The 27,181-nt window shown below is 43.5% G+C and overlaps 1 long non-coding RNA gene across 17 annotated transcripts in view; it reads left to right on the top strand.

Moving 5' to 3' along the window:
- Positions 1–27,181, top strand: part of LOC111558539 — a 160,773-nt gene that overhangs the window by 43,648 nt on the left and 89,944 nt on the right. The window lies entirely within an intron of this gene.

The following is a 27,181-nucleotide window of genomic DNA, read 5'->3' as shown; positions in this document are numbered from 1 at the left end:
CCTCACCTGTCTGCTTCCAGTCCTGCCCCCTTCCTGGGTGATTTCATGCTGCATCTAAGAAATGCTGAGACTTGGGATTTGTCTAACTGTATGACTTAAGTGTGGGCCAGGGAGCAGGGTGAAGGGGCAGAATAGAAATGATCCCACTACAGGACACCCCATGGACCAGGGGGAGAGAGCTCCAAGGATGGAACAGTCACGTGTATGCTCTTAGTGACATCCTTGGAGTAAATTCACTGGGAGACAGATTGCAGCGGGCCGATGCGTGAATACCAGGGAGGAGTGAGCACGCAACATGGGGAAAGTTCTTTGAGGAAGTGGTCTGTGAGGGGACAGTGGTTGGGGAGAGGGTGTCACTGGAGGGGATGTTTGGGTGAGGGGGTTTATGAGATGGCAGGGACCTAATCACCAGGTCACGGGGAAGGATCCAGGTGAAGTGGGGAGGGCGAGGATGACTTTTGTCAGTCACGTCACCAGACACTCATCTCTACCTCTCACATCCACTCTGGAGAAGAGAGCTCACTTGCATTTTGCAGATGAGATGGCTGACAGTGTCTGATTTGCTTCGAAATTGCACAGCCAGTGCTGTGGCAAATTATCAAACTGTTCTGCATGTTGAGTTCCTCTCTGTTTGTCATGTGATTGCATTAGTTCCTGTTAGTCCAAGGTCTACCTCCCTGGGCCATTGTAAAGGCTCCTTCCCTTCACCCTGGGGCCTCAAGTGTGTACAACACGCCCCACTCGCCCCCTAGTGGGCCTGGTATGACTTGCAGGCACTGCTGTGAGCCTTTCATCTTCCTTCAGATCACACTAGTCAACTCTGGTAAAACATGAGGGTTGTTTCCTCCCCCCTCTCAAACTATACAGCATGTTTTCATTTACCATGAGCCTAATAGCACTACCATCTCCCGGTACCCTCAGCAGGAGTGTCTGACCTCGAAACAGGAGACCCAGCCTTATCTGTATCTCTCAGAAGAGAGCTGCTTTTGAGAGGGGAAGAGCCCAGCAGCTTTACCCATGTGCTGTTCTGCGCATTCATGGAGCAGGCCGAGAAACACCTCCCCACTGTGGGGGCACACACATCCCACCACCAAAGCCACCTCCCAGCACGGCTGACTGACAGAAACGCTGCTCCGGGAAGATACAGAGATAGTCTCCCGTGTGGACGGGGACGAAGGGGGGTCCGGCGTGGAGGTATCCTTGGCACCAGGCCAAGGGCAGCCCCAACCCCATCATCTCCATTCATTCCAGTGTCCACTCAAGCTGCTCTCAGCAGCTGGCCTGGGGGAGCCACAGGGCGCTCCCCAGGGTACCCATAACCTCAGGAGAAAGCCCAGGAGATAGCCGCAGGATCCTAAACAAACCGGCAGACACAATGCCCCAGGAACATAAGACAGGGTTGTATCTACATCTCTCCCTCCCTCGCTCTTGGGCCTCAGTGCCCCAGCACACGCACACACTTCGGGTTCTGACTCCACATGGGCAAACCATTTGCATCAAACAGCAACTATACCCCTGGATGGAATGGGGAGCGCTGGGGACACAACCAGCCTCCCCCAATTTAAGTCCCAGGAAGAGGTGAGCCTGATACAGCTAGGGTCTAGCTCCTCAGGGATCAGGGGATGCCGTTCCCTTCTCCCCTCCACCCCCAGACATGCACGCGCGTGCACACACACACACACACACACACACACACACTACTCCCTACAGTATCCTCATTGCAGGCTTTGGTCCTGGGAGCATCTTGGTGTCACTTACCTCCTGTCGATGGCAATAGATAGACAGGGATAAACTCTCCAACCACAGGTAGTCAGTGGACTTTGCTTCTGAGGAAAGACCAGCCCTACCCAAGGCAGCTGTCTCCTGAGGGGTCAAGAGGAGGATGCGATTCGCACTTTAGGCAGAAGTCAGAGACGGCTGAGGGCAAAGGGGGGAACAGTGCAGTTAAAGGTAGTGGGTAATGATAAAGTGCTTTTAATTTAGGGAGGGGGGAAATGGAGCACCGTTTCCCCAAATATCATGTTTCGTAAACTTGTGAACAAATACCACGTTTTGGAAAGTGTGATCAGAATGAGAGGAGATGGAGCGTTGACCTCACAGCTACGCCTGCAAGTCATTTCTTGGCTTGAGGGTGAGTGGAGCTCAGTGACCCAATTCAGGCCTATCGGTGAGGAGAATGAACCTGTACAATGGTCCAGTGCAGTAAACGCTGGCCTTACATGAACTAATTTGGGCCTCAGAACAAATCAGAAAGGAAAATAATGTGTAGAACAGCTTGATAATTGGCTATAGCACTTACTGTGTCACTTTGGATGAAATTAGAATACCTTATTGAGATTCAGCGGTTGGGGAAATATAATTAAAAAGAAAATCTTCTCCCAGGCCGAGAAACCTTTCCACAAAGGTAGTCAAGAAAGAAAATGGTGTTATTATTGAGTAAGTATTAAACCAGAACATGGTGCATGTCACAGGCAACCCATTAAGAGATTGCAAAGGCAAAGAACTGTCACTCTTCCATAGAGCCAAGCAGATACAATTTCAAACATCCTGGCAAGATAAATGATAACTAGTTCTCCAGTAAGGCTTGATAGCACCATCTGTCACACATAATTTATGCTGACTTTACCTGGTAATTGGGGTGGCCACCCATGCTACATAATCAGTTTTACCTAGAAGAAAAACATGTTTGTAAGAGGAAGTAGATCTGCAGCTGGGAGCAAGAAACATCCTGGATTTAGGCTCCTGCCCTTCCACAGAAACTGGGAGGGGTGATATCTCTTGACGTTTACCTTTCAAAGAATGGTTCTCAGGTCTTTGAGACATTCCTGAGTCCTAACGCTGTTTTCAAAAGGATTTATATGTATTTCAAAGAGAGGAGAAAGTACTTAACAACTACAAGCTTTCTAAAGTAAGTGTTCCAATAGCCAAACACCTGTAACCACCAAGCGCGAGGCTGGATGGTGTGTGAGTGGGTGCAGTGGGAGAGCAGACTTGGTGGTCCAAGGAGACTTCCTTGGGTAGTGGTAAGGGGGCTGAACTTGAGGGGCGAGGTGGGGGAAAGCATATGCAAAGATAAGGGAAGTGTGTGTTCAGTTAAATGAAAGGCTGGGTGGTTGGAGGAGGAGTGGCAGGATGATGGATGAAGCTGGAGAGGGGCCTCACATGTCCAGGGCCATGTCCTTGAAAACCCTGTTAATAGAACCGTGGAAACCCACTGAAGAGGCTTTAAAATTTTTTTTAATGTTTATTTTTGAGAGAGAGAGAGAGAGAGAGAGACAGTGAGTGAGGGAGGGCAGAGAGAGAGGGAGACACAGAATCTGAAGTAGGCTCCCAGCTCTAGCTGTTGGCACAGAGCCCAACATAGGGCTTGAACTCACAAACCATGAGATCGTGACCTGACCTGAAGTCAGAGGCTCAACCAGCTGAGCCACCCAGGCACCCATGAAGAACTTTAAGCAGTAGGGCAGGGTGATCAGGAATTGGTTTTCATAGAGATATAATTTGCATAATCTAAAACATACCCTTTTCTGTGCTTTCTGTGAGTTTCGGCAAATGCATACAGTTGTGTCACCACCCTCCCCTAGTTTCCTTGTGGCTTTTTGCAGTCAACCTGTCTCCTGACCCTCAGCGCCTCATAACCACTCCCTGGTTTTCTGCCTCAGCATGTAAAGGTGACCTTACTGTATGCACCCTTCTGAGTTTGGCTTCTCACCACAGTGCATTTGAGCCCCATGTCTTGTCACATGATACACTGACCCGTCATGTGATGTGTCGTCTTATCATGTGACACGTTGTCCCCTCACATGATCTACTGTCCTGTGTATCAGTTGTTTCGTCCTTCCTGCTGCTGAATAGTATTGTTGTATGGGTGCACTTATCCACTCACCAGTGAGGGGCATTTCGATGGTTTCCAGTTTTGGGCAATTCTGAACACGGCCTTCTTTGTGCACATGTTTTTCTGTGAACGTAAGTTTTCATTTAGTTTGTGAACACTTAAGAGTTGGACTGCTGGGTTGTATGATGCGTGCTCTTTAACTTCATGAAAAATTGACAAATCGTTTTTTGAAAGTGGCAGTACTATTTTGCATTCCCAACCAAGTTCCAGTTTCTCTGCACCCTTGATAGCATGTGGCCTTGTCATGTGTTTTGATTTTAGCCATTCTAATAGCTACGTAGTGGTATCTCATTGTGGCTTTGGTTGCTTTTCCCTAATGACTGATGGTGTCAAGCATCTTTTCCTGTGCTGCCCTCCTCCCTCCAAATCTATGTATCTTCTTTGGTGAGGTATTTTTTAAGTCTTTTGTCCATTTAAAAATTGTTTTGCTTATTTTAAATTTTGACAGTTCTTCCCCACCCCAGTTTTATATATAAATATATATAGATATATTTATCTATATCTATATCTATATCTATATCTATATCTATATAGATATAATTAACATATAGCACTGTGTAAGTTTAAGGTGTACAGCATAATGATGTGACTTGCATATATTATGAAATGATTACCACTGTGGGTTTAGTTAATATCCAATCATCTCCTATAGATACAGAAAGAGAAAAACAGATTTTTTTCCGTGTGATAAGAAACCTTAGAATGTACCCTCTTCACAACTTTCAAATACACCATTCGGCAGTGTTATCCAGAGCTATCATGGAGTACGTTACCTCTCTAGTAGTTACTCATCTTATAACTGGACGTTTGTACCTTTTGACCATCTGGTTCATCCAATTCCACCTGTCCCCCTAACCCCACCCCTGATAACCACAAATCTGAACTCTTTTTCTGGGAGGTGTTTTCTTTTTTGATTCTGCATATAAATGAGATCATACAGTATTTGTTTTTCTCTGTCTGACTTATTTCACTTAGCATAATGCCCTCAAGGTCCATCCATGTTATTGTCAATAGCAAGATTTCATTCTTTCTTTTATGGTTGCATAATATTTGTGTGTGTGTGTGTGTGTGTGTGTGTGTGTGTGTGTGTGTCTCACAACTTCTCAAACTTCTTTACCCATACATCTGTCAATAGACACTCAGGTTGTCTCCATGTCTTGGTTATTGTAAATAGTGCTCTAGGAACATAGGGGTGCAGGTGTCTCTTCAACATGGTGTTTTTTTCCTTTAGATATATTCACACAAGTGGGATTAGTAGATCACATGATAGATCCACTGCTGAGTTTTTGAGAAGCCTCCAGACTGTTTTCCATACTGGCTGCACCAGTTTACTGTCCCATCAGCAATGCACAAATGTTCCCTTTTCTCCACAAACCTGCCGATACTTGTTGTTTCTCATCTTTTTGAGAATAGCCATTCTGACAGGTGTGAGGTGGTATCTCATTGTGGTTTTGATTTGCATTTCCCTGATGATGAGTGATGTTGAGCATCTTTTCATGTACCTCTTGGTCATGTGGATGTCTGTTTTGGAAAAATGTCTTCAGGTTTTCTGCCCATTTTTTAATTGGGTTGCTTGTTTTTTTTGCTTTTGAGTTGTATGAGCTCTTTATATAATTTGGATATTAGCCCCTTATCAGAAATATGATTTGTAAAGGAAAAAAAAAGTTAGAGAGGGAGAGAGCCAAACCACAAGAGACTTTTTTTTTTAATATATGAAATTTATTGTCAAATTGGTTTCCATACAACACCCAGTGCTCATCCCAAAAGATGCCCTCGCCAATACCCATCACCCACCCTCCCCTCCCTCCCACCCCCCATCAACCCTCAGTTTGTTCTCAGTTTTTAAGAGTCTCTTATGCTTTGGTTCTCTCCCACTCTAACCTCTGTATTTTTTTTCCTTCCCCTCCCCAATGGGTTTCTGTTAAGTTTCTCAGGATCCACATAAGAGTGAAAACATACGGTATCTGTCTTTCTCTGTATGGCTTATTTCACTTAGCATCATACTCTCCAGTTCCATCCACGTTGCTACAAATGGCCAGATTTCATTCTTTCTCATTGCCACGTAGTACTCCACTGTGTATATAAACCACAATTTCTTTATCCATTCATCAGTTGATGGACATTTAGGCTCTTTCCATAATTTGGCTATTGTTGAGAGTGCTGCTATAAACATTGGGGTTCAAGTGCCCCTATGCATCAGTACTCCTGTATCCCTTGGGTAAATTCCTAGCAGTGCTACTGCTGGGTCATAGGGTAGGTCTATTTTTACTTTTTTGAGGAACCTCCACACTGTTTTCCAGAGTGGCTGCACCAGTTTGCATTCCCACCAACAGTGCAAGAGGGTTCCTGTTTCTCCACATCCTCTCCAGGATCTACAGTCTCCTGATTTGTTCATTTTGGCCACTCTGACTGGTGTGAGGTGATATCTGAGTGTGGTTTTGATTTGTATTTCCCTGATGAGGAGCGACGTTGAGCATCTTTTCATGTGCCTGTTGGCCATCCGGATGTCTTCTTTAGAGAAGTGTCTATTCATGTTTTCTGCCCATTTCTTCACTGGATTATTTGTTTTTTGGGTGTGGAGTTTGGTGAGCTCTTTATAGATTTTGGATACTAGCCCTTTGTCCGATATGTCATTTGCGAATCTCTTTTCCCATTCCGTTGGTTGCCTTTTAGTTTTGTTGGTTGTTTCCTTTGCTGTGCAGAAGCTTTTTATCTTCATGAGGTCCCAATAGTTCATTTTTGCTTTTAATTCCCTTGCCTTTGGGGATGTGTCAAGTAAGAAATTGTTGCGGCTGAGGTCAGAGAGGTCTTTTCCTGCTTTCACCTCTAGGGTTTTGATGGTTTCCTGTCTCACATTCAGGTCCTTTATCCATTTTGAGTTTATTTTTGTGAATGGTATGAGAAAGTGGTCTAGTTTCAACCTTCTGCATGTTGCTGTCCAGTTCTCCCAGCACCATTTGTTAAAGAGACTGTCTTTTTTCCATTGGATATTCTTTCCTGCTTTGTGGGTCTAGTTCTGGGGTTTCTATTCTATTCCATTGGTCTATGTGTCTGTTTTTGTGCCAATACCATGCTGTCTTGATGATTACAGCTTTGTAGTAGAGGCTAAAGTCTGGGATTGTGATGCCTCCTGCTTTGGTCTTCTGCAAAATTACTTTGGCTATTCGGGGCCTTTTGTGGTTCCATATGAATTTTAGGATTGCTTGTTCTAGCTTCGAGAAGAATGCTGGTGCAATTTTGATTGGGATTGCATTGAATGTGTAGATAGCTTTGGGTAGTATTGACATTTTGACAATATTTATTCTTCCAACCCATGAGCATGGAATGTTTTTCCATTTCTTTGTATCTTCTTCAGTTTCCTTCATAACGTTTCTATAGTTTTCGGCATACAGATCTTTTACATCTTTGGTTAGATTTATTCCTAGGTATTTTATGCTTCTTGGTGCAGTTGTGAATGGGATCAGTTTCTTTATTTGTCTTTCTGTTGCTTCATTATTAGTGTGTAAGAATGCAACTGATTTCTGTACATTGATTTTGTATCCTGCAACTTTGCTGAATTCATGTATCAGTTCTAGCAGACTTTTGGTAGAGTCTGTAGGATTTTCCATGTATAATATCATGTCATCTGCAAAAAGTGAAAGCTTGACTACTTCTTTGCCAATTTTGATGCCTTTGATTTCCTTTTGTTGTCTGATTGCTGATGTTAGAACTTCCAACACTATGTTAAACAACAGCGATGAGAGTGGACATCCCTGTCATGTTCCTGATCTCAGGGAAAAAGCTCTTAGTTTTTCCCCATTGAGGATGATGTTAGCTGTGGGCTTTTCATAAATGGCTTTTATGATGTTTAAGTATGTTCCTTCTATCCCGACTTTCTCGAGGGTTTTTATTAAGAAAGGATGCTGAATTTTGTCAAATGCTTTTTCTGCATTGATTGACAGGATCATATGGTTCTTATCTTTTCTTTTATTAATGTGAAGTATCACGTTGATTGATTTGCAAATGTTGAACCAGCCCTGCATCCCAGGAATGAATCCCACTTGATCATGGTGAATAATTCTTTTTATATGCTGTTGGATTTGATTTGCTAGTATTTAATTGAGAATTTTTGCATCCATATTCTTCAGGGATATTGGCCTGTAGTTCTCTTTTTTTACTGGGTCTCTGTCTGGCTTAGGAATCAAAGTAATACTGGCTTCATAGAATGAGTCTGGAAGTTTTCCTTCCCTTTCTATTTTTTGGAATAGCTTGAGAAGGCTAGGTATTATCTCTGCTTTAAATGTCTGGTAGAACTCCCCTGGGAAGCCATCTGGTTCTGGACTCTTACTTGTTGGGAGATTTTTGATAACTGATTGAATTTCTTCGCTGGTTATGGGTCTGTTCAAGCTTTCTATTTCCTCCTGATTGAGTTTTGGAAGTGTGTGGGTGTTTAGGAATTTGTCCATTTCTTCCAGGTTGTCCAGTTTGTTGGCATATAATTTTTCATAGTATTCCCTGATAATTGCTTATATCTCTGAGGGATTGGTTGTAATAATTCCATTTTCATTCATGATTTTATCTATCTGGGTCATCTCCCTTTTCTTTTTGAGAAGCCTGGCTAGAGGTTTATCAATTTTGTTTATTTTTTCAAAAAACCAACTCTTGGTTTCATTGATCTGCTCTACAGTTTTTTTAGATTCTGTATTGTTTATTTCTGCTCTGATCTTTATTATTTCTCTTCTTCTGCTGGGCTTAGGGTATCTTTGCTGTTCTGCTTCTATTTCCTTTAGGTGTGCTGTTAGATTTTGTATTTGGGATTTTTCTTGTTTCTTGAGATAGGCCTGGATTGCAATGTATTTTCCTCTCAGGACTGCCTTCGCTGCATCCCAAAGCATTTGGATTGTTGTATTTTCATTTTCGTTTGTTTCCATATATTTTTAAATTTCTTCTCTAATTGCCTGGTTGACACATTCATTCTTTAGTAGGGTGTTCTTTAACCTCCATGCTTTTGGAGGTTTTCCAGACTTTTTCCTGTGATTGATTTCAAGCTTCATAGCATTGTGGTCTGAAAGTATGCATGGTATGATCTCAATTCTTGTATACTTATGAAGGGCTGTTTTGTGACCTAATATGTGATCTATCTTGGAGAATGTTCCATGTGCACTCGAGAAGGCAGTATATTCTGTTGCTTTGGGATTCAGAGTTCTAAATATATCTGTGAAGTCCATCTGATTCAATGTATCATTCAGGGCCCTTATTTCTTTATTGACCATGTGTCTAGATGATCTATCCATTGTTGTAAGTGGAGTATTAAAGTCCCCTGCAATTACCACATTCTTATCAATAAGGTTGCTTATGTTTGTGAGTAATTGTTTTATATATTTGGGGGCTCCCGTATTCGGCGCATAGCCATTTATAATTGTTAGCTCTTCCTGATAGATAGACCCTGTAATTATTATATAATGCCCTTCATCTCTTGTTACAGCCTTTAATTTAAAGTCTAGTTTGTCTGATATAAGTATGGCTACTCCAGCTTTCTTTTGGCTTCCAGTAGCATGATAAATAGTTCTCCATCCCCTCGCTCTCAATCTAAAGGTGTCCTCAGGTCTAAAATGAGTCTCTTGTAGACAGCAAATAGATGGGTCTTGTTTTTTTTATCCATTCTGATACCCTATGTCTTTTGGTTGGCGCATTTAGTCCATTTACATTCAGTGTTATAGAAAGATATGGGTTTAGAGTCATTGTGATGTCTGTAGGTTTCATGCTTGTAGCGATGTCTCTGATACTTTGTCTCACAGGATCCCCCTTAGGATCTCTTGTAGGGCTGGTTTAGTGGTGATGAATTCCTTCAGTTTTTGTTTGTTTGGGAAGACCTTTATCTCTCCTTCTATTCTAAATGACAGATTTGCTGGATAAAGGATTCTTGGCTGCATATTTTTTCTGTTCATCACATTGAAGTTTTCCTACCATTCCTTTCTGGCCTGCCAAGTTTCAGTAGAGAGATCCGTCACGAGTCTTATCGGTCTCCCTTTGTATGTTAGAGCACGTTTATCCCTAGCTGCTTTCAGAATTTTCTCTTTATCCTTGTATTTCGCCAGTTTGACTATGATATGTCGTGCAGAAGATCGATTCAAGTTACATCTGAAGGGAGTTCTCTGTGCCTCTTGGATTTCAGTGCCTTTTTCCTTCCCCAGATCAGGGAAGTTCTCAGCTATTATTTCTTCAAGTACACTTTCAGCACCTTTCCCTCTCTCTTCCTCCTCTGGAACACCAATTATGCATATATTATTTCTCTTTAGTGCATCACTTAGTTCTCTAATTTTCCCCTCAGACTCCTGGATTTTTTTGTCTCTCTTTTTCTCAGCTTCCTCTTTTTCCATAATTTTATCTTCTAGTTCACCTATTCTCTCCTCTGCATCTTCAATCTGAGCTGTGGTCGTCTCCATTTTATTTTGCAGCTCATGAATAGCATTTTTTAGCTCCTCCTGGCTGTTCCTTTGTCCCTTGATCTCTGTAGCAATAGATTCTCTGCTGTCCTCTATACGGTTTTCAAGCCCAGTGATTAATTTTATGACTATTATTCTAAATTCACTTTCTGTTATATTGTTTAAATCGTTTTTGATCAGTTTCTTAGCTGTCGCTATTTCCTGGAGTTTCTTTTGAGGGGAATTCTTCAGTTTTGTCATTTTGGATAGTCCCTGGAGTGGTGCGGAACTGCGGGGCACTTCCCCTGTGCTGTCTTGAATAACACGTTGGTGGGCAGGGCCGCAGTGAGACCTGATGTCTGCCCCCAGCCCACCGCTGGGGCCACAGTCAGACTGGTGTGTGCCTTCTCTTCCCCTCTCCTAGGGGTGGAATTCACTGTGGGGTGGGTGGCCTGTCTGGGCTACTTGCACACTGACAGGCTTGTGGTGCTGGGGATCTGGTGTATTAGCTGGGGTGGATCGGCAAGGTGCACAGGGGCGGGAGGGGCAGGCTCAGCTTGCTTTTCCTTTGGAGTTCCGCTTAGGGAGGGGCTCTGCGGCACCAGGAGGGAGTCAGACCCGCCGGAGGGACGGATCCGCAGAAGCACAGCGTTGGGTGTTTGCGTGGTGCAAGCAAGTTCCCTGGCAGGAACTGGTTCCCTTTGGGATTTTGGCTGGGGGATGGGCAAGGGAGATGGCGCTGGCGAGTGCCTTTGTTCCCCGCCAAGCTGAGCTCTGTCGTCGGGGGCTCAACGACTCTCCCTACCGTTGTCCTCCAGCCCTCCCGTTCTCCAAGCAGAGCTGTTAACTTATAACCTTCCAGATGTTAAGTCTCGCTTGCTGTTGGAACACACTCCAGCCCCTCTGCTTTTGCCAGACTCGGGGGCTCTGCTTGGCCGGCAGGCTGCCCCTCCCCCCCGGCTCCCTCCCACCAGTCTGTGGAGCACGCACTGCCTCTCCGCCCTTCCTACCCTCTTCCGTGGGCCTCTCGTCTGCGCTTGGCTCCATTCTGCTAATCCTCTGGTGGTTTTCTGGGTTATTTAGGCAGGTGTGGGTGGAATCTAAGTGATCAGCAGGATGCGGTGAGCCCAGCATCCTCCTACGCTGCCATCTTCTCTCCATAAGAGACTTTTAAAGACTGAGAATAAACTGAGGGTTGATGGGGGGTGGGGGGGGTAGGTGATGGGCATGGAGGAGGGCACCTGTTGGGATGAGCACTGGGTGTTGTATGGAAACCAATTTGACAATAAATTTCATATTAAAAAAAAAGAAATATGATTTGTAAATTATTCTCCCATTTGGTAGGTTGCTGTTTCATTTTGTTGATAGTTTCCTTTACTGTACAGAAGGTTTTTGGTTTGATGTAGTCCCGCTTGTCTGTTTTTGCTTTTGTTGTCATTGTTTCTGGTGTCAAATCTAAAATGTCATCACCAAGACTGATGGCATGGTATTTACTGCCTTGTTTTCTTCTATGAGTTTAAAAAAAAATATTTTTAATGTATGTTTATTTTTGAGAGAGAGAGAGACAATGCGAGTGGGAGAGAGGCAGAGAGAGAGGCAGACACAGAATCTGAAACAGGCTCCAGGCTCTGAGCTGTCAGCACAGAGCCCGACGCGGGGCTCGAACCCACAAACCATGAGATCATGACCTGAGCCGAAGTCAGACGCTTAGTTGACTGAGCCAGCCAAGCATCCCTCTTCCATGATTTTATGGCTTCAGGTCTTGTAGTCAAGCCTTTAATCCATTTTGAGTTAATTTTTGTGTGTGCTGTAAGATAGTGGGCCCATTTCATTCTTTGGCACATGTTTCCCAGCAGTATTGCAGGGACTTCCCCTTCTCCATTGTATATTCTTGGCTACTTTGTTGTAAATTAGTCAACTGTATATGCTTGGTTTTATTTCTGGACTCTATTATGTTCCACTGATCTGTGTGTCTTTTTTTTTTTTTTTTTGTCAATACCTACTGTTTTGATTACTATAGATTTATAATATAGTTTGCAATCAGGAAGCATGATGCTTTGTTCAAGATTGCTTTGTATTTGGGGTATTTTGTGGTTCCATACAAATTTTAATATTATCTGTCTTATTTTTGTGAAAAATGCCATTGGAATTTTGACAGGGACTGCATTACACCAGTAGGTTTCTTTGGGTAGGGTTGACATTTTAACAATATTAGCTATTTCAATCCATGAGCATGGAATATTTTTCTAATTTTTGTGTCTCCTTCAATTTCTTTCATTAATGTCTTACAGTTTTCAGTGTACAGTTCTTTCACTTCCTTCATTATATTTATTCATAGGTATTTTATTCTTTTTGATGGAATTGTAGATGGGATTGTTTTCTTAATTATCTTTCTGATAGTTTGTCATTAGTGTATAGAAATACAACAGATATTTTGTGTACTGACTTTGTATGAAGAGATGGTTTTTTCCTCCCTGAATTCTCTTGGCACCCTTGTCAAAAATAATTTGACCACATTTGTGAGGGTTTATTTCGGGGCTCTTTATTTTATTTTAAAATTAATTAATTTTTTATATAATTTATCATCAAGTTAGCTAACACACAGTGTATAAAATGTGCTCTTGGCTTTGGGAGTAGATTCCTGTGATTCATCACTTACATACAACACCCAGTGCTCATCCCAACAAATGCCCTCCTCAGTGCCCATCACCCATTTTCCCTGGCCCTTCACCCCCATCAACCCTCAGTTTGTTCTCTGTATTTAAGAGTCTCTTATGGTTTGCCTTCCTGTTTGTAACTATGTTTTTTCTTTCCTTCCTCCATAGTCTTCTGTTAATTTTCTGAACTTCCACGTATGGGTGAAAACATATGATATCTGTCTTTCTCTGACTGACTTATTTCACTTAGCGTAATACTCTCCAGTTCCATCCATGTTGTTGCAAATGACAAGATTTCATTCTTTTTCATTGCCAAGTGGTATTCCATTGTCTATATAAACCACATCTTCTTTATCCACTCATCAGTTGATGGGCGTTTGGGCCCTTTCCATAATTTGGGAACTGTTGATAGCACTGCTCTAAACCTTGGGGTGCACATGCCGCTTCCAATCAGCACTTCTGTATCCTTTGGATAAATTCCTAATAATGCTATTGCTGAGTCATAGGGTAGTTCTATTTTAAAATTTTTGAGGAACCTCCACACTGTTATCCAGAGCAGCTGCACCAGTTTGCATTCCCACCAACAATCCAGGAGGGTTCCCCTTTCTCCACATCCTCTCCAACATCTGCTGTTTCCTGGGTTGTTCATTTTAGCCACTCTGACTGATGTGAGGTGGTATCTCAGTGTGCTTTTGATTTGTATTTCCCTGATGATGAGCGATGTTGAGCATCTTTTCATGTGTCTGTTAGCCATCTGAATGTCTTCTTTGGAAAAGTGTCCATTAATGTCTTCTGTCAGGGCTCTTTATTTTAGAAGATATAGAAAACAAATAATGTATTAGTTTTTCAAGGCTGCTGTAACAGAGTACCATAAACTGGGTGCCTTAAAACAATAGAAATTTTTTCTCTCATAGTTTTAGAGACTGGAAGTCTGACATGAAGGTGTCAGTAGGGCCATACTACCTTCTGTGGCTCTTGGGGAGAATCATTCCTTGCCTCTTTTAGCTTCTGGTGGTTGATGGCAATTTTTTACATTCCTTGGCTTGAAGCTGTACCACTCTGATCTCTGCCTCTGTCTTCACATGACTTCTTCCTTGTGTGTCTTTGTTTCTGTGTCTGTTCTTATAAAACCACCAGTCATATTGGATTTCGGGTCCACTCTAATCAAGTATGGCTCCTTCTTTTTTTTTTTTGAATGTTTTAATTTATTTTTGAAGGAGAGAGACAGAGCATGAGCGGGGGAGGAGCAGAGAGAGAGGGAGACACAGAATTCGAAACAGGCTCCAGGCTCTAAGCTGTCAGCACAGAGCCCAATGCGGGACTTGAACCCACAAACTGTGAGATCATGACCTGAGCCGAAGCCAGACGCTCAACCGACTGAGCCACCCAGGCACCCCCAGTATGGCCCCTTCTTAACTAAGTATATGTGCAAGTACATCTATTTCTAAATAAGGTCACATTTTGAGGTTCTGGGTGGATGTGAATTTCTGAGTGAGTTTCCTGACTTCACGGCCGTGAATATGCGTGCATATCCATATAGGGTATAGGTGGAGGTAGGCAGCCAACCGAGGAGGTAGGGTGTGCCCCACTTAAAGCAGTTGAAAATATTTCTCTCTCTCTGCACACACACACACACACACACACACACACACACACACACACACCCCTGGAGCTATTGAACTTGGGCTTGCAGGCTGCCAGCTTGGGATACCTCATGGGCCAGAATAATAAGTTTGTTCCAAGTAGAATTAAAAGTCATTGGAGACTTCAATGGCTGGGTGGGGTAATGGATTGGAAGGGGGGCATGCATGGGAGGTGGGAGAATATTGAAGTAGTTTTTCTAATTGTTCTGGCACTAGATGGTATATTTTAAAAAGTAGGAGCCTGGAAAGTGAAGATGCTTAATTCTAGTTCACGTAGATCCCAGGAATGCGTTGGGGGTAATTTTCCCCCCTAACTTTATTGGTATATAGGGAGCACATCTTTGTTGACTTACTGAACCTCAGTGACTGGTAGTATTTTCTCATGGATTTTCACTTTATGCCAGAAGATGGCAGCATTGTAAAACGGCAGGAAGCTTGTTGGGGATGCTGGACACTCTTTCCTTCATTTGCTTGGGGACCTATGGAGTGAAAGGCAGTCTCCTGTCACCAGGCTTGGCTCTGCTGCCTCCCCTCCCCCTCTTCTCCCTTCCTTCCCCTTTCAGCTTCCTCCCTGCTGGGTTAACATGGAATGGGCTGGGAGAAATGGGGTAATGGCAGAGGGGGTTAGCACTTTTTTTTTTTTTAATATCCTCAGAATAGAATCTCCCTCTTAAACACTACATTGATTATATTATAAATGGCTCGCTTAAAGATCTCTGGGAGGTGAGACCTGAATTATGGGGAACTTAGAGCTATTTTCAATGTTTCAGGAAAGCTATACCTTAGTAAAATGTCAACAGCATATGCTGGGATCATTATGGATTCTATGATACATCTGATTGTCTCATGCTGAGCAAAAGCCCTGATTAAGAGTTTTGAATATCTTTTAATAAGCAGCAATATATTATTTCTAAATAAATTCAGCCAAGCAATTAATGTGGGATTCACTATCATGATGGAGACAAAGCTTGTCTTCAAACACTTGGAGAGTGTTGTGTTTGGTTCATGGGGACAGCTGCAGAATCTGGGTTTGGAGTTTGACACGTCTCTAGCTTAGCGACCCTCTGGTAGATAATTCCAGTTCTCTGAGCCTCATTTTTCTCATTTATTGAATTGTTATTGGATCAAATTAAATAATGTACATGAAGAACCTATCACAGTGCCTGGCACATAGTCAATACCCAGGAAACTTTCTTTGAAATAATTGAACTCAGCAATAGTAACACATTAAGTTTTAGAGGCCTGCTGTGTACTTGATATTGTGGCCATAGGAAGACTCAAAAGCAATGGATGAGAAGAACACTGGGATTCTCTGGTCTGGGACATTTAAATCACTCTTTTAATTTTTAGGTATTTTTAGGCAATTGAGCATATTGAAAAATGTCCTCTCTCTCTAGAGTGGGGGACTCCAGGCTAGATGCTACTTTCCTTGCATAGTTCATAGCATGTGGTAGAGTACGCAGGACCAGTTGTTAGTGAGAAAAGCAAATATCAGTGGGTCTTTGCATTTGAATAAAGTCACCATCAGTTATCTGAGGTTGGCATGGAGGGCAAATCTTGCTTTTAATCTGCATTGCCCTAATTGTCACAGAAGAAACAAGACAGTGATTTGTTACCATTTCTCCCCCTCTCTTATTTCTACAGAGGTGTATAGCCTGCCCTAAAATATGATAATGGAGAAGGGAGTGTGTGAGGCTGAATGTGGGAATTGTTGGGGCAAGTCTTCCTCTTTAGCTCTCTCTGGGCCAGCAGGGGGCAGGAGTGCTCCCTACCCATCTCCTAAGTGTGCCTGGAGCACTGGCAGGAGGAGGTCTTCCAATCATAGCTCAAGTGACAAAGGTATCGGAGGGTTATCTTGTTCAAGTGGCCTTTGTGTACTTGAACTGCTTTGATGACATTGCTTCAGGAGAACTACGAGAAAATCCCCAAGTGGGATCTGAGACCCACATTTTGCCCTGTGTCCTCCCCCTGCCCCACCCCCAGTGCTTTTTCCTTCTCATGAGAAGAATGGACTTCTCATGCTCTGCTCTTTCTTGCTTGTTCTCACCTTGGATATATTATATTCCCCATAGGCCTTATGTGCCTTCTAGACACAGCTCCTTTTCACCCCAATAAGGGAGGAGGATTATGCAGATTCTAAGAGCACAGTTTCAATAGTTTCTAATAGTCCCTTTTTATTAAAATATTTTTAGTAATCTTTTTTTAAGAAAAATTCAAGTTAATAGTTCTTTTTAAAATAATTATGCGAATGGTTCTTTGTTTAAAAGTCTCTTTTTTATTGGTGGACTGTGCTCCTGTTTCTGTGTGTGAATCTAGGTATAGGTTTCCATAAAAGATTAGGACTGGCTGTGTCATTACATGAGTTGCTACCCATTGTTTACTGAGTGCACACAAGACGCCAGGTGTTGGGAGGCAAGAGTGAGCAAGACACCCTCAAGGAGCTTCTGTTTTGTTCAGCTGTCATCTCCTGAAAGGTGAAAGACGATTATCTATTGCTGCACAACAACACCGTAGTGGCTTAAAATAGGACACATTTAACTTATATTTCTTTAAAAAAAATTTTTTTTTCAACGTTTATTTATTTTTGGGACAGAGAGAGACAGAGCCTGAATGGGGGAGGGGCAGAGAGAGAGGGAGACACAGAATCGGAAGCAGGCTCCAGGCCCTGAGCCATCAGCCCAGAGCCTGACGCGGGGCTCAAACCCATGGACCGCGAGATCGTGACCTGGCTGAAGTCGGACGCTTAACCGACTGCGCCACCCAGGCGCCCCTTAACTTATATTTCCTTGTTACTGTGGGTCAGGTCTGTGGGAGTGGCCTTGCCCGGGTGGTTCTGGCTGGGGGTCTTTCATGTGACTACGTTCCGAGGGCGGCAGAGGCCACAGCCATCCGAAGGCTTGCTTGAGGCCAGAGAATCTGTTGTGAAGATGGCTCTCTCACACTGTCCTTGGCAGGAGGCCTCAGTTCCTTGCCACGTGGGCCTCTCCATAGATGGCTTGAGTGTCCTCAGGACATGGCAGGTAGCTTCCCCCAGAGTGAACGATGAGAGAGAGAGAAGAAAGTTTCAGTTTTTTCTATGATGGCGTCACAAGCTGTGAATTCTGTCACCTTGTATTTGTTAGAAATTAGTTGTTACGGCCAACTCTCACTCTTGCTTCCTCTCCTGAGGGGAGGGAGACCAAAGAATTTGTGGACTTATTTTATTTATTATTATTTTTTTAATGTTTATTTGTTTTAAGAGAGAGCACATGTGTGTGTGTGAGTCGGGGAGAGGCAGAGAGAGAGAGAGAGAGAGAGAGAGAGAGAGAGAGAGAATCCCAAGCAGGCTCTGCACTGTCAGCATGGAGTCCAACGCAGGGCTCAATCTCAGGAACTGTGAGATCCTGACCTGAGTCGAAATCAAAAGTCAGACGCTTAACTGACTGAGCCACCTAGGTGCCCCGGACTTACTCTATTTATTTTTTATTTTTTTATATGAAATTTATTGTCAAATTGGTTTCCATACAACACCCAGTGCTCATCCCAACAGGTGCCCTCCTCGATGCCTATCACCCACTTTCCCCTCCCCCCACCCGCCATCAACCCTCAGCTTATTCTCAGTATTTAAGTCTCTTACGGTTTGCTTCCTTCCTTCTCTGTAACTTTTTTTTTTTCCCCTTCCCCTCCCCTCTGGTCTTCTGTTGGGTTTCTCAGGATCCACATATGAGTGAAAACATATGGTATCTGTCTTTCTCTCTATGACTTATTTCACTTAGCATAACACTCTCCAGTTCCATCCACGTTGCTACAAATGGCCAGATTTCATTCTTTCTCATTGCCAAGTAGTATTCCATTGTATATATAAACCACAACTTCTTTATCCATTCATCAGTTGATGGACATTTAGGCTCTTTCCATAATTTGGCTATTGTTGAGAGTGCTGCTATAAACATTGGGATACAAGTGCCCCTATGCATCAGTACTCCTGTATCCCTTGGGTAAATTCCTAGCAGTGCTATTGCTGGGTCATAGGGTAGGTCTATTTTTAATTTTCTGAGGAACCTCCACACTGTTTTCCAGAGTGGCTGCACCAGTTTGCATTCCCACCAACAGTGCAAGAGGGTTCCCGTTTCTCCACATCCTCTCCAGCATCTATAGTCTCCTGATTTTTTCATTTTAGCCACTCTGACAGGCGTGAGGTGATGTCTGAGTGTGGTTTTGATTTGTATTTCCCTGATGAGGAGTGACGTTGAGCATCTTTTCATGTGCCTGCTGGCCACAGACTTATTTTAAAACCACCACAAAGATGTATAACTTTGTGTTTATATATCTTCCAAGGCCATGACTCCTCAGGATGCAAGCATCCTTGTGCCTACATATTCATTCATTCATTCATTCATTCATTCAATACTTTATTGAGCACCCACTACTTGCCAGGAATCCCAGCTTTGAAACATTTTTCTTTGTTTCTTTATTGAGTCTCTGGAAGGAGTAGAAATTACTTTCAGCTTCATTAAAATTTTGAAAGGCTATTTCCTAGAGTAACCAAGAAATAAACCATCTAACCAAGGTGAGGGTGTACTCCAACCAATTGCAAATTAAGTGTGCAATTGTACTTGATTCCAGTGTATTCTGGGTCACTTTTTATTTTGGAAATTCTTCTTCTTTTGTAACGGTTGCCTAGCAACTAGAGCTTTACTCAGTTCACACCAGGAGTGTTTGAGCAGAGTTGCTCAATAGCATTAAAATTCACTGAGTTTCCCAAGCAGCAGAGAAACTGCTGGATGCTGAGCCCGGATGGCCACCTGGCAGGGCAGAGGGTGGACATCGAGGTGGGAGAGCCCTGGGAGGAGCCGAGTTTGCCTAGGGTCGGGGGAGAGATGTGCATACATGGCTGTTACTCCTTCTTATAGATAGCTAAGAATGACATGATTTATACCTAAGAAAGGATAACATTTGTTTTCAAATATCCTTGACACTTGCTTCAGCAGCCCTTGTGCTGAAACGGGACTGACACAGAAAATAGAACATGGCTTGTTTGTGAGGAAGTCCCTCACGTCTGTGAACATTCTGTGGTTTTATGATTGGAGGCTATACATTTTCGGGATGCTGGTACAGAGATAACTCAGATCCAGCTGCTTCCCAAAATTTGCACTATCCCAAAACAAGAAAATCTGATTAGGATTCTTTTTTATATATTTTGGACTAAATTAAATCCGCTAAACATCTACTGAGCATGTGCTGTGCACAAGACTCTGGATTAAGTGATGTTGAAACACAAAAAGATGATAATGTTAGGATCTTCTCATTCATTCATTCATTCATTCATTCAGTCAATAAATATTTATTAAGGGTCCACCTTGCAGGGTACTCTGCTAGGCTCTGGAAATAAGAGACATAAATAAAATTGATCCATTTATTCCCTGTCCTCATAGTATTACGTTCTAGTCGGGCTCATGACATAATGAGGAAGAAGAAAATACTAGCTCCCCTGAGGAAGGAGGGGGAAAAAGGACTCCAGTGGGTGAGGATTTTGATGGGTACATGGGAAACCCAGAGCCACCAGAATCCACATTTCTGGATGCCTTGCTGTGAATGCCCTCTCGGATGTGTGGATTTTTGTATAACAGACTTATCTACAAGCCACACCAGCCCAAGCTGTCCAATTGGACCATGAGAATAAAACAAAACCAGAGCCCCCTCTCTCCCTTGCAGTGATTCTGTCATTAAAACTCCCTCTCTTTCCAAGTTCCTTCCTCTCATTCAGAGAGGGAGGGTTCTGAAAATTACTCACTGTGCTTGCAAATTGCCATCCCTGGACCCTGTAGGGCCTCTTCTGGGGAGTCATCGGAGGCTTGGGAACAGGGGAAAGAAATGGTCTGAGATATTTTTAAGACGAATTGAAGTGGAGTGAAGTTGGAACTAAGAAACACAATTAAGAGGTATATCAGATAGATGTTTTACTCTATGTATCTGTGTATCTATGTATCTATGTATCTGTGTATCTATGTATCTATCTATCTATCTATCTATCTATCTATCTATCTATCTATCTAATTAGCATTCCTACCCTACTTTAGGGTATCAGCTCCTCAGTTTTGCTTTGGGGAACCATTCTTCCTACTCACAGTCATGATTTGGGTGGGACTGATGTAGCCCCCACCCTGTGACTGGGGTCAGTGGACTGGGTCTGGCTATTGAGAGTACACATAGCACATTATTTTCAAGCCACAATCATCACTTATAGGATGTTTGCTGGAACAGGCGAGGCACCTTGTTACCAGTGGTGTTGTCAACTGATAAACCCTAAGCCCAAGACTACATTTGCCATTACATGAGGGGAGCTTGATGAAGAGGGAGGTCGACTCAATGAATTAGAGGCAGAGATTGGAGAGTGATAGTTGGTGACGTGAGGCCCTGGATTCAGCCTTGCCTGAAGTGTACGTTTCAGTGACATTAGCCAACAAATTATCTTCTCTAGTAAAAGCAGTTTAACTTAGAACTTCTGCCATTTTTGCAAAAATAACCCTTGCTAGTACAGCAGAATACTTAATATAGGTGAACAATAGCAAGGCTTTAACAGTGTAAAGTAATTGAAATTAGGGAAATTTCTTAGAAGAAATACAAAAGAATATGGTGGATGAAGGAGAGAGGGAGGAGCCAATAAGATTTAGCCTCTTAATGATTAGAAGGATGATGGTGTTCTTAACTAAAATAAGGAAGTCAGGAGGGGTGCCTGGGTGGCTCAGTTGGTTGAACACCTGACTCTTGATATTGGCTCAGGTCATGATCCCAGGATCATGGGATTGAGCCCTGTGTCGGGCTCCACAGTGAGTGTGGAGTCTGCTTGGGATATTCTCTCTCTCTCTCTCTCTCTCTAACCCTCTGCTCCTCTCTCCCACTCTCTCTCTCATTCTCTTTTTTTCTCTCTCTCTCTCAAATTAAAGTAATAGTAAAATAGGAAGTCAGGAAAATGATCTGGAGTGCAAAGGCATGAAACCATTATAGATTGTGTTGAGTTGCCAGTGCTGGCTGGGCATCCAATATGGCAGCTGGAAATTTAGGACTGAAGCAGAGGAGAGAGAGACCATTTCTAAAATGGGAGGTAATAATTTAAAAAAAAGGTAGTGAAATAACCAAGGGAGGGCATGGGGGGTGTGTCTTAGTCTTCTCGGGCTGCCATAACCATATACCATAGACTGAGTGGCTTAACAGAAATTTATTTTCCCACAGTTCTGAAGTCTGGAAGTTCAAGATAAAGGTGTTAGCATGGTCAAGTTCCAGGTTTGCAGACAGCTGTCTTGCTTTTCCTAGGTGCATATGCATGGAGAGAGAGAGGGGGAGAGAGAGACAGAGACAGAGAGACAGAGAGGGGAAAGGAAAGGAGATGCCTTTCTTTTCTTACGGGACACCATCCTATCAGAGTAGGAATCCATCCTCATAACCTCATTTAACCTTAAATGTTTCCTAAAAGCCCTTTCTCCAAATATAGTCATATTGGGTGTTAGGGCTTCGACATATGGATTTGGTGGTGGTGGTGGGGACATAGTTCCGTCCATAGTATAGTAAGAAAGATGGGCCGTGGGATAGGCCCAAGGAGAGGTCCTAGGTTTAGGACTCAAGAGCATGAAGAGGAACGAGGGAAGGAGATATCTTGTTCCCATGCCTTTGTGTGTGGTCCTGATTTCCTGGGATCCATTACTTTATGTCAGTCACTTCTTTAAGACAGTCCAGATGGCACCTCGTCCAGGCAGTCCTTCCTGTCCCTCGCAGGCACCTGAAGTTGGGCTTCCTGATACCTATTTCAGTTTCCCACCGCACTTTTATTGTAATGTTTGTGAGTTGCTTCTGCAACAGAGCTGGCTGGGATTTCAAACCAAATCTTCCTGTCGCTGTAATCCATGCTTGTCCCATTGTGCCCCCCTGGGATGACTTCTAACCCTACCCTACAGCATAAGACAATTGAGAACCTAAATGGTGAATATGAAATATCCATGTAAACTGTAATATGTGAATATAAGCTGACTTTACTATTATAAGCCTTTAATCAACTGTGTGTTTGTGTGTGGTTATGGTGGCATCATTGCAAATGTATATGATGTTTGTGCATATGTTCATTAATATGTACTAAGTCCTGTGCATATATAAATCTAGAATAGCATTAGTATTTTATGTGTTTGGAATTATTCTAAGTGTCTTCATACACAATGTATGTATGCTATGTATGATATATGTATGTGAGTGTGAATTTGTGTGTATTTTTCTCAATACTCAGCAAACAATGAAGTTACTGGCTTTTAAAATGTTCTCTATTAAACTAGAATTTAGGCAAAACAAACCGAAACCCTGTATGTGGTATGTCCTGGTATCAGAACATCGTAAGTGCTCACATTCATCATCTTGGGTGTTGATATAATAATAGTGATTTATTGTTACATTGAATTTGTGGTTTTAAGCTTCTCGAAGCATGCTCATGAGCACTGTCCTGTTTGTTCTCACCTCAACCCCACGAGGGTCTCTGATTTCTGTGCTGGGAGAAGCACAGGCTTTGACTTTTGGCAAATTTGGGCTTCCATTCTGGCTCCTGCCAGCTTACTAGCTTTGCTATTTTGAGTGCATTCTAGTGGTTACGCTCTTTCGTGCCTTCTGTGTTGAGGTTCTTTTACGTATTATTGTTGCTAAACTTCTAGGAAGTCTTGAAAGGGTAAAGATTCCTATTCTCCTTTACACATGAGAACACTGCATTTCAAAGAAGTTACATATAATCCATTGTGGTTGGGGAACGAGCACACTTTGCGTGACTTGAGTCCTTTTAAATAGTTTGCACTATTTTATGGTGCCATTTTATGGCGCAGGTCTTGGTGCGTGTCTGGAAAGGACACGTATTATCCTGGTCCTGGGTGCTGTGCTCTGTAATGTACTCTGGGTCTGGTTGGTTGCTGGCTTTGTTTGCATTTTCTGTGTCCTTCCTGTTCTGTCAACTGTGGAGGGATAGGTATTAACATCCCAGAGTATAATTGCTGACTCTCCTATTTCTTTTTTTGGTCTAATCAGCCTTTACTCCACAGAGTTTTTAGTTGCAAATAGTGGGAGAGAGAGAGGCTGCATTCTGTTTACTCCATCTTGGCTGGCGCTGGAAGTTTTTACTTGTCTTTTTTTCTGTTAGATAGAAAACTCCATGAGGAAAGGCTGTATTTCATATATCAGTGTCCTTCCCACAAGGCGAACTGGGCAACTGTATTTAAGGATGTGGGCAAAGACCGTAACCTGCTGTCATGAACTCATTTCCTAACCAGAGGGTGGACACAAGCACAGTCTGTATGGAGGAAATAACACAAAGTGCATGAAGCTTTGGCCATTTTTTAGGGAGAACATCTGAGGTTTCATTGACAGAATCCATTGAAACAGAACTGTCAGACATTTTACTTAGGACTAGCAAAAACTTTGGTACTGAATAGATTAGAAAATAAAATAATATGACTTTATAGGCAGATATGTGTTTCCAGAACCTCCACTCATGTGGATGTGCCCTAGGCACTGACTTGTAGACCAGCCTGATCACAGGTGACATTAATCCATGAGAACTCAGTACCTCCCTGCTCATGTGCTGGTCACATGTCCACTGTGATAGGTCTCTGTCATCCTCTGCACTCACATCTAAACCCGTTCATGTGGCACATTGTGAGCCACCTAAAAACAATGCGAGGCGTGGTGCTTGTCTTAGTCTACTTGGGCTGCTGTTACAAAGTCCACAGACTGGGCGGTTTAAACAACAGAAATTGATTTTCTCATAGTTCCTAAGGCTGGAAGTCTAAGATCAAGGTGTTGGCAGGTCTGGTTTCTCCGAAGCCATCTCTTGATGGTTTATAGACGGCCATCTTTTCCCTGTGTCCTCACATGGTTTTTTCCTTTGTGTGGGCACACCTCTGGGATCTCTCTGTGTGTCCAAATCTCTTCTTATACGAACCCAGTCAGATTGGATTTGGGCCACACTAACACACTCATCTTAACTTCTTTAAAGACCCTGTCTCTAGATTAGTTATATTCTGAAGTACTGGGTTAGAGCTTCAACATATGAAGATAGGGCAGGGGCACAGTTCAGTCCCTCACAGTGACTGATTTTAGAAAAGCAACAAATAACCAGGTTATACCAGTGACAACGTGAGTGAAAAGAAGGACAAAAAGTTTTAGAAAGTGTACAAAGACGAGTTTTGAAAAAATATAACTTACTTGTGGGTGCCTTTTGCCTTGGACTGTACTAGCTCTAGAACTGTCTCTAATCAGGCAATGTTTGTTGAATGTGGGATTTCTCAAGATCTAGTCATTCCTGAGCCACCTTTAGGATTTTTGCCATATCCTTATAAAACCTGTGCTGTTATTTAATTGAATGGTTTTAATTTTAATTTGACTCCCTTCTCTTCCATGAAGAAATCTGAACACAAAATTTTTGTATCACTATCGCAGATGGAAAATCAGCATCACTTGCCATAATCAGATGACAATGATAAAATGTATGTATGTGCAGTAAAACATTATTAGATACTCTCTTTCTGGCCAGGCACAAGATATGTCCTGGACGTGTCCTTTGGGAAAGACTGGATGAATAGATGGTGGGTGGATGGATGGATGGATGGAAAGAAACAGATCGTTTCTATTTGTTGAATAAAGAGTTAGCGTCTGTTCCATGGCAGGCGCTGAACCATCTCATGTCACAGCGATCATGGAACAGATGAGGTCTAGGCCCGCAAGGTGCTTCAATACTAGCAGCTCACGTGATGGACTGGAGCCAGCCTTTACCCGAGAGCAGGTTTGGACGGGGCCAAAGCTGGGTAAGAGCGCAACAGGAAAGGATGCGCAGCGGAGACACTGTTGCAGATCAAGGCCAGCCGCCAGCTGCTGCGGACTGCCTCCTTGTTGCAGCATCCCAGGTTTCCTCCCCTTCAGCCCGACCTCAGCTGGGATGGGTAGTGTCAGCTGCTTCCTGTGATGTGTTCGGAACCATCTCTTAGCAGTGTCACGGTCTGTTCCGAACATCTTTACTTAGCGTTTAGTGAGAGCCCGACCTTCTTCCATCCAAGGCCGTCACTTATATCAGTGGCCTCTGTGTATGCTCTTAGCCAGAATAAATCCCCCCTGAGTCAGGGGCAATAGATCATGGGCTCCATCATTTACGGCCTATAAATTAAAGGGTGGCTGGCAAATCTGGCTTCTGTGCCTGGCTGCTCGCTCCTTAGATACACAGTGTCACTCTTTTATCGGGGGATAGTCGGGGCAGGCTGTTTGGTCTCCTTCTGAACCCCCTGAAAGACAGTATTTACTGGCTATGGAAATACCTTCACCGCATGTTTATTTCTTTGAGACACTCTGACCCAAACTCATTGGCTCCTTGTTCTTGCCTCTGTCCCAAGCTGTCTGGGCATTTAATGGCTTGGGTGGTGCACTCCCCACATTTCCAAGGCTTCTCAGTGGTAGCAGAATATGCTTTTAAAACCCCCACCACACCCAGAGTGTTTGGGGTTTCATAATGGTAAAGAGTGGTTGTCTTCTGCGCTCTGAGGTTGCATTCCTGAGACAGGGTGTTCCTCTCTTTCCACCGAGGCCACAAAGCTCCATTGATGGCTGGGACCATCCCATCCCTGCTCCTCGAGAGACTTGGCGCCACTCTTGGGGCTCCTGCCTCCCCACTTCACCTACGAGAACAGATGCACCACTGTGGAATCGTAGATCTCAGGATGAGCGTTGACTTTATAGGGCGATTGTTCTTGGAGACATCTCTGTTGGGTTCAGATTTTGGAGAATCGTGCTGTCACCATGTTTGGGTCTAAAGTGGTATCATGCATGTATCATGTATGTACGCAAGTCCTAATTTGCCTCAGTTTAGCTCAAAGATGCTGCATGATGCTGGCGGGGAGATGGGGGAGGACAAGGGACTGAGCCTGTTGGAATCATGGGAAGCAGTGTGGAAAGTGTGTTCAGGGTCCTCTGACCCGACTCTTTACTGAATGCAAGAACCCCTCACCCTGATCTCCCGATGAGTGCCCATCTGGCTGCAGTCTGAGTGTATCGGGCCCTGCCTGGTGGCCAGCCTTGGTGGGCATCTTCTGCCAGCCGGGTCCTCTCAGCCTCCTCCAGGCTTCCCCCTGTGCCAAGCTCTCAGGACCGCTGCTATCTCAAAGCAGGAGAGCTTTGAGAACGCCTGGATGAGGTGCATGAAGCTAAACTTCAGGTCCCATTTGGGCTCTTCTTCTTATCACCTATTTTTGCCCAGTAACCGGGGTGAATCTATCCTGACCCCCGCCACCGAGCCCTCTTTTATTCTCTTCACCAAGTCCTTGCTTTCCTGATGCAGATACTTCTGAGTCCTGCCTTGCCCTAGTAAGGTCTTCTCGTGGGGGCCTGTGGCCTTGTCTCTGAGCTCCAGCTCAAGAGTCAGGTCTTGCTGGCTGAAGACGGCTCTCCCAGAACGTCACAGTACAGACTGGTCCTTGTGTCTCATTGCTGTGTTCTGTCTTCCATGGCCAGTGGTCACCATAATTAGTGCCGGTGCCCCCCACCGGAGTCAGCCTGCTGGGCTGGATGCCTTACTAGGACATGTAGCTCAGC

Source organism: Felis catus, chromosome F2, assembly GCF_018350175.1.
Source record: "Felis catus isolate Fca126 chromosome F2, F.catus_Fca126_mat1.0, whole genome shotgun sequence".
Classification (NCBI taxonomy): domain Eukaryota; kingdom Metazoa; phylum Chordata; class Mammalia; order Carnivora; family Felidae; genus Felis; species Felis catus.
The sequence above is the reverse complement of the archived record's forward strand: the minus strand, read 5'-3'. Positions and strand labels throughout refer to the sequence as shown.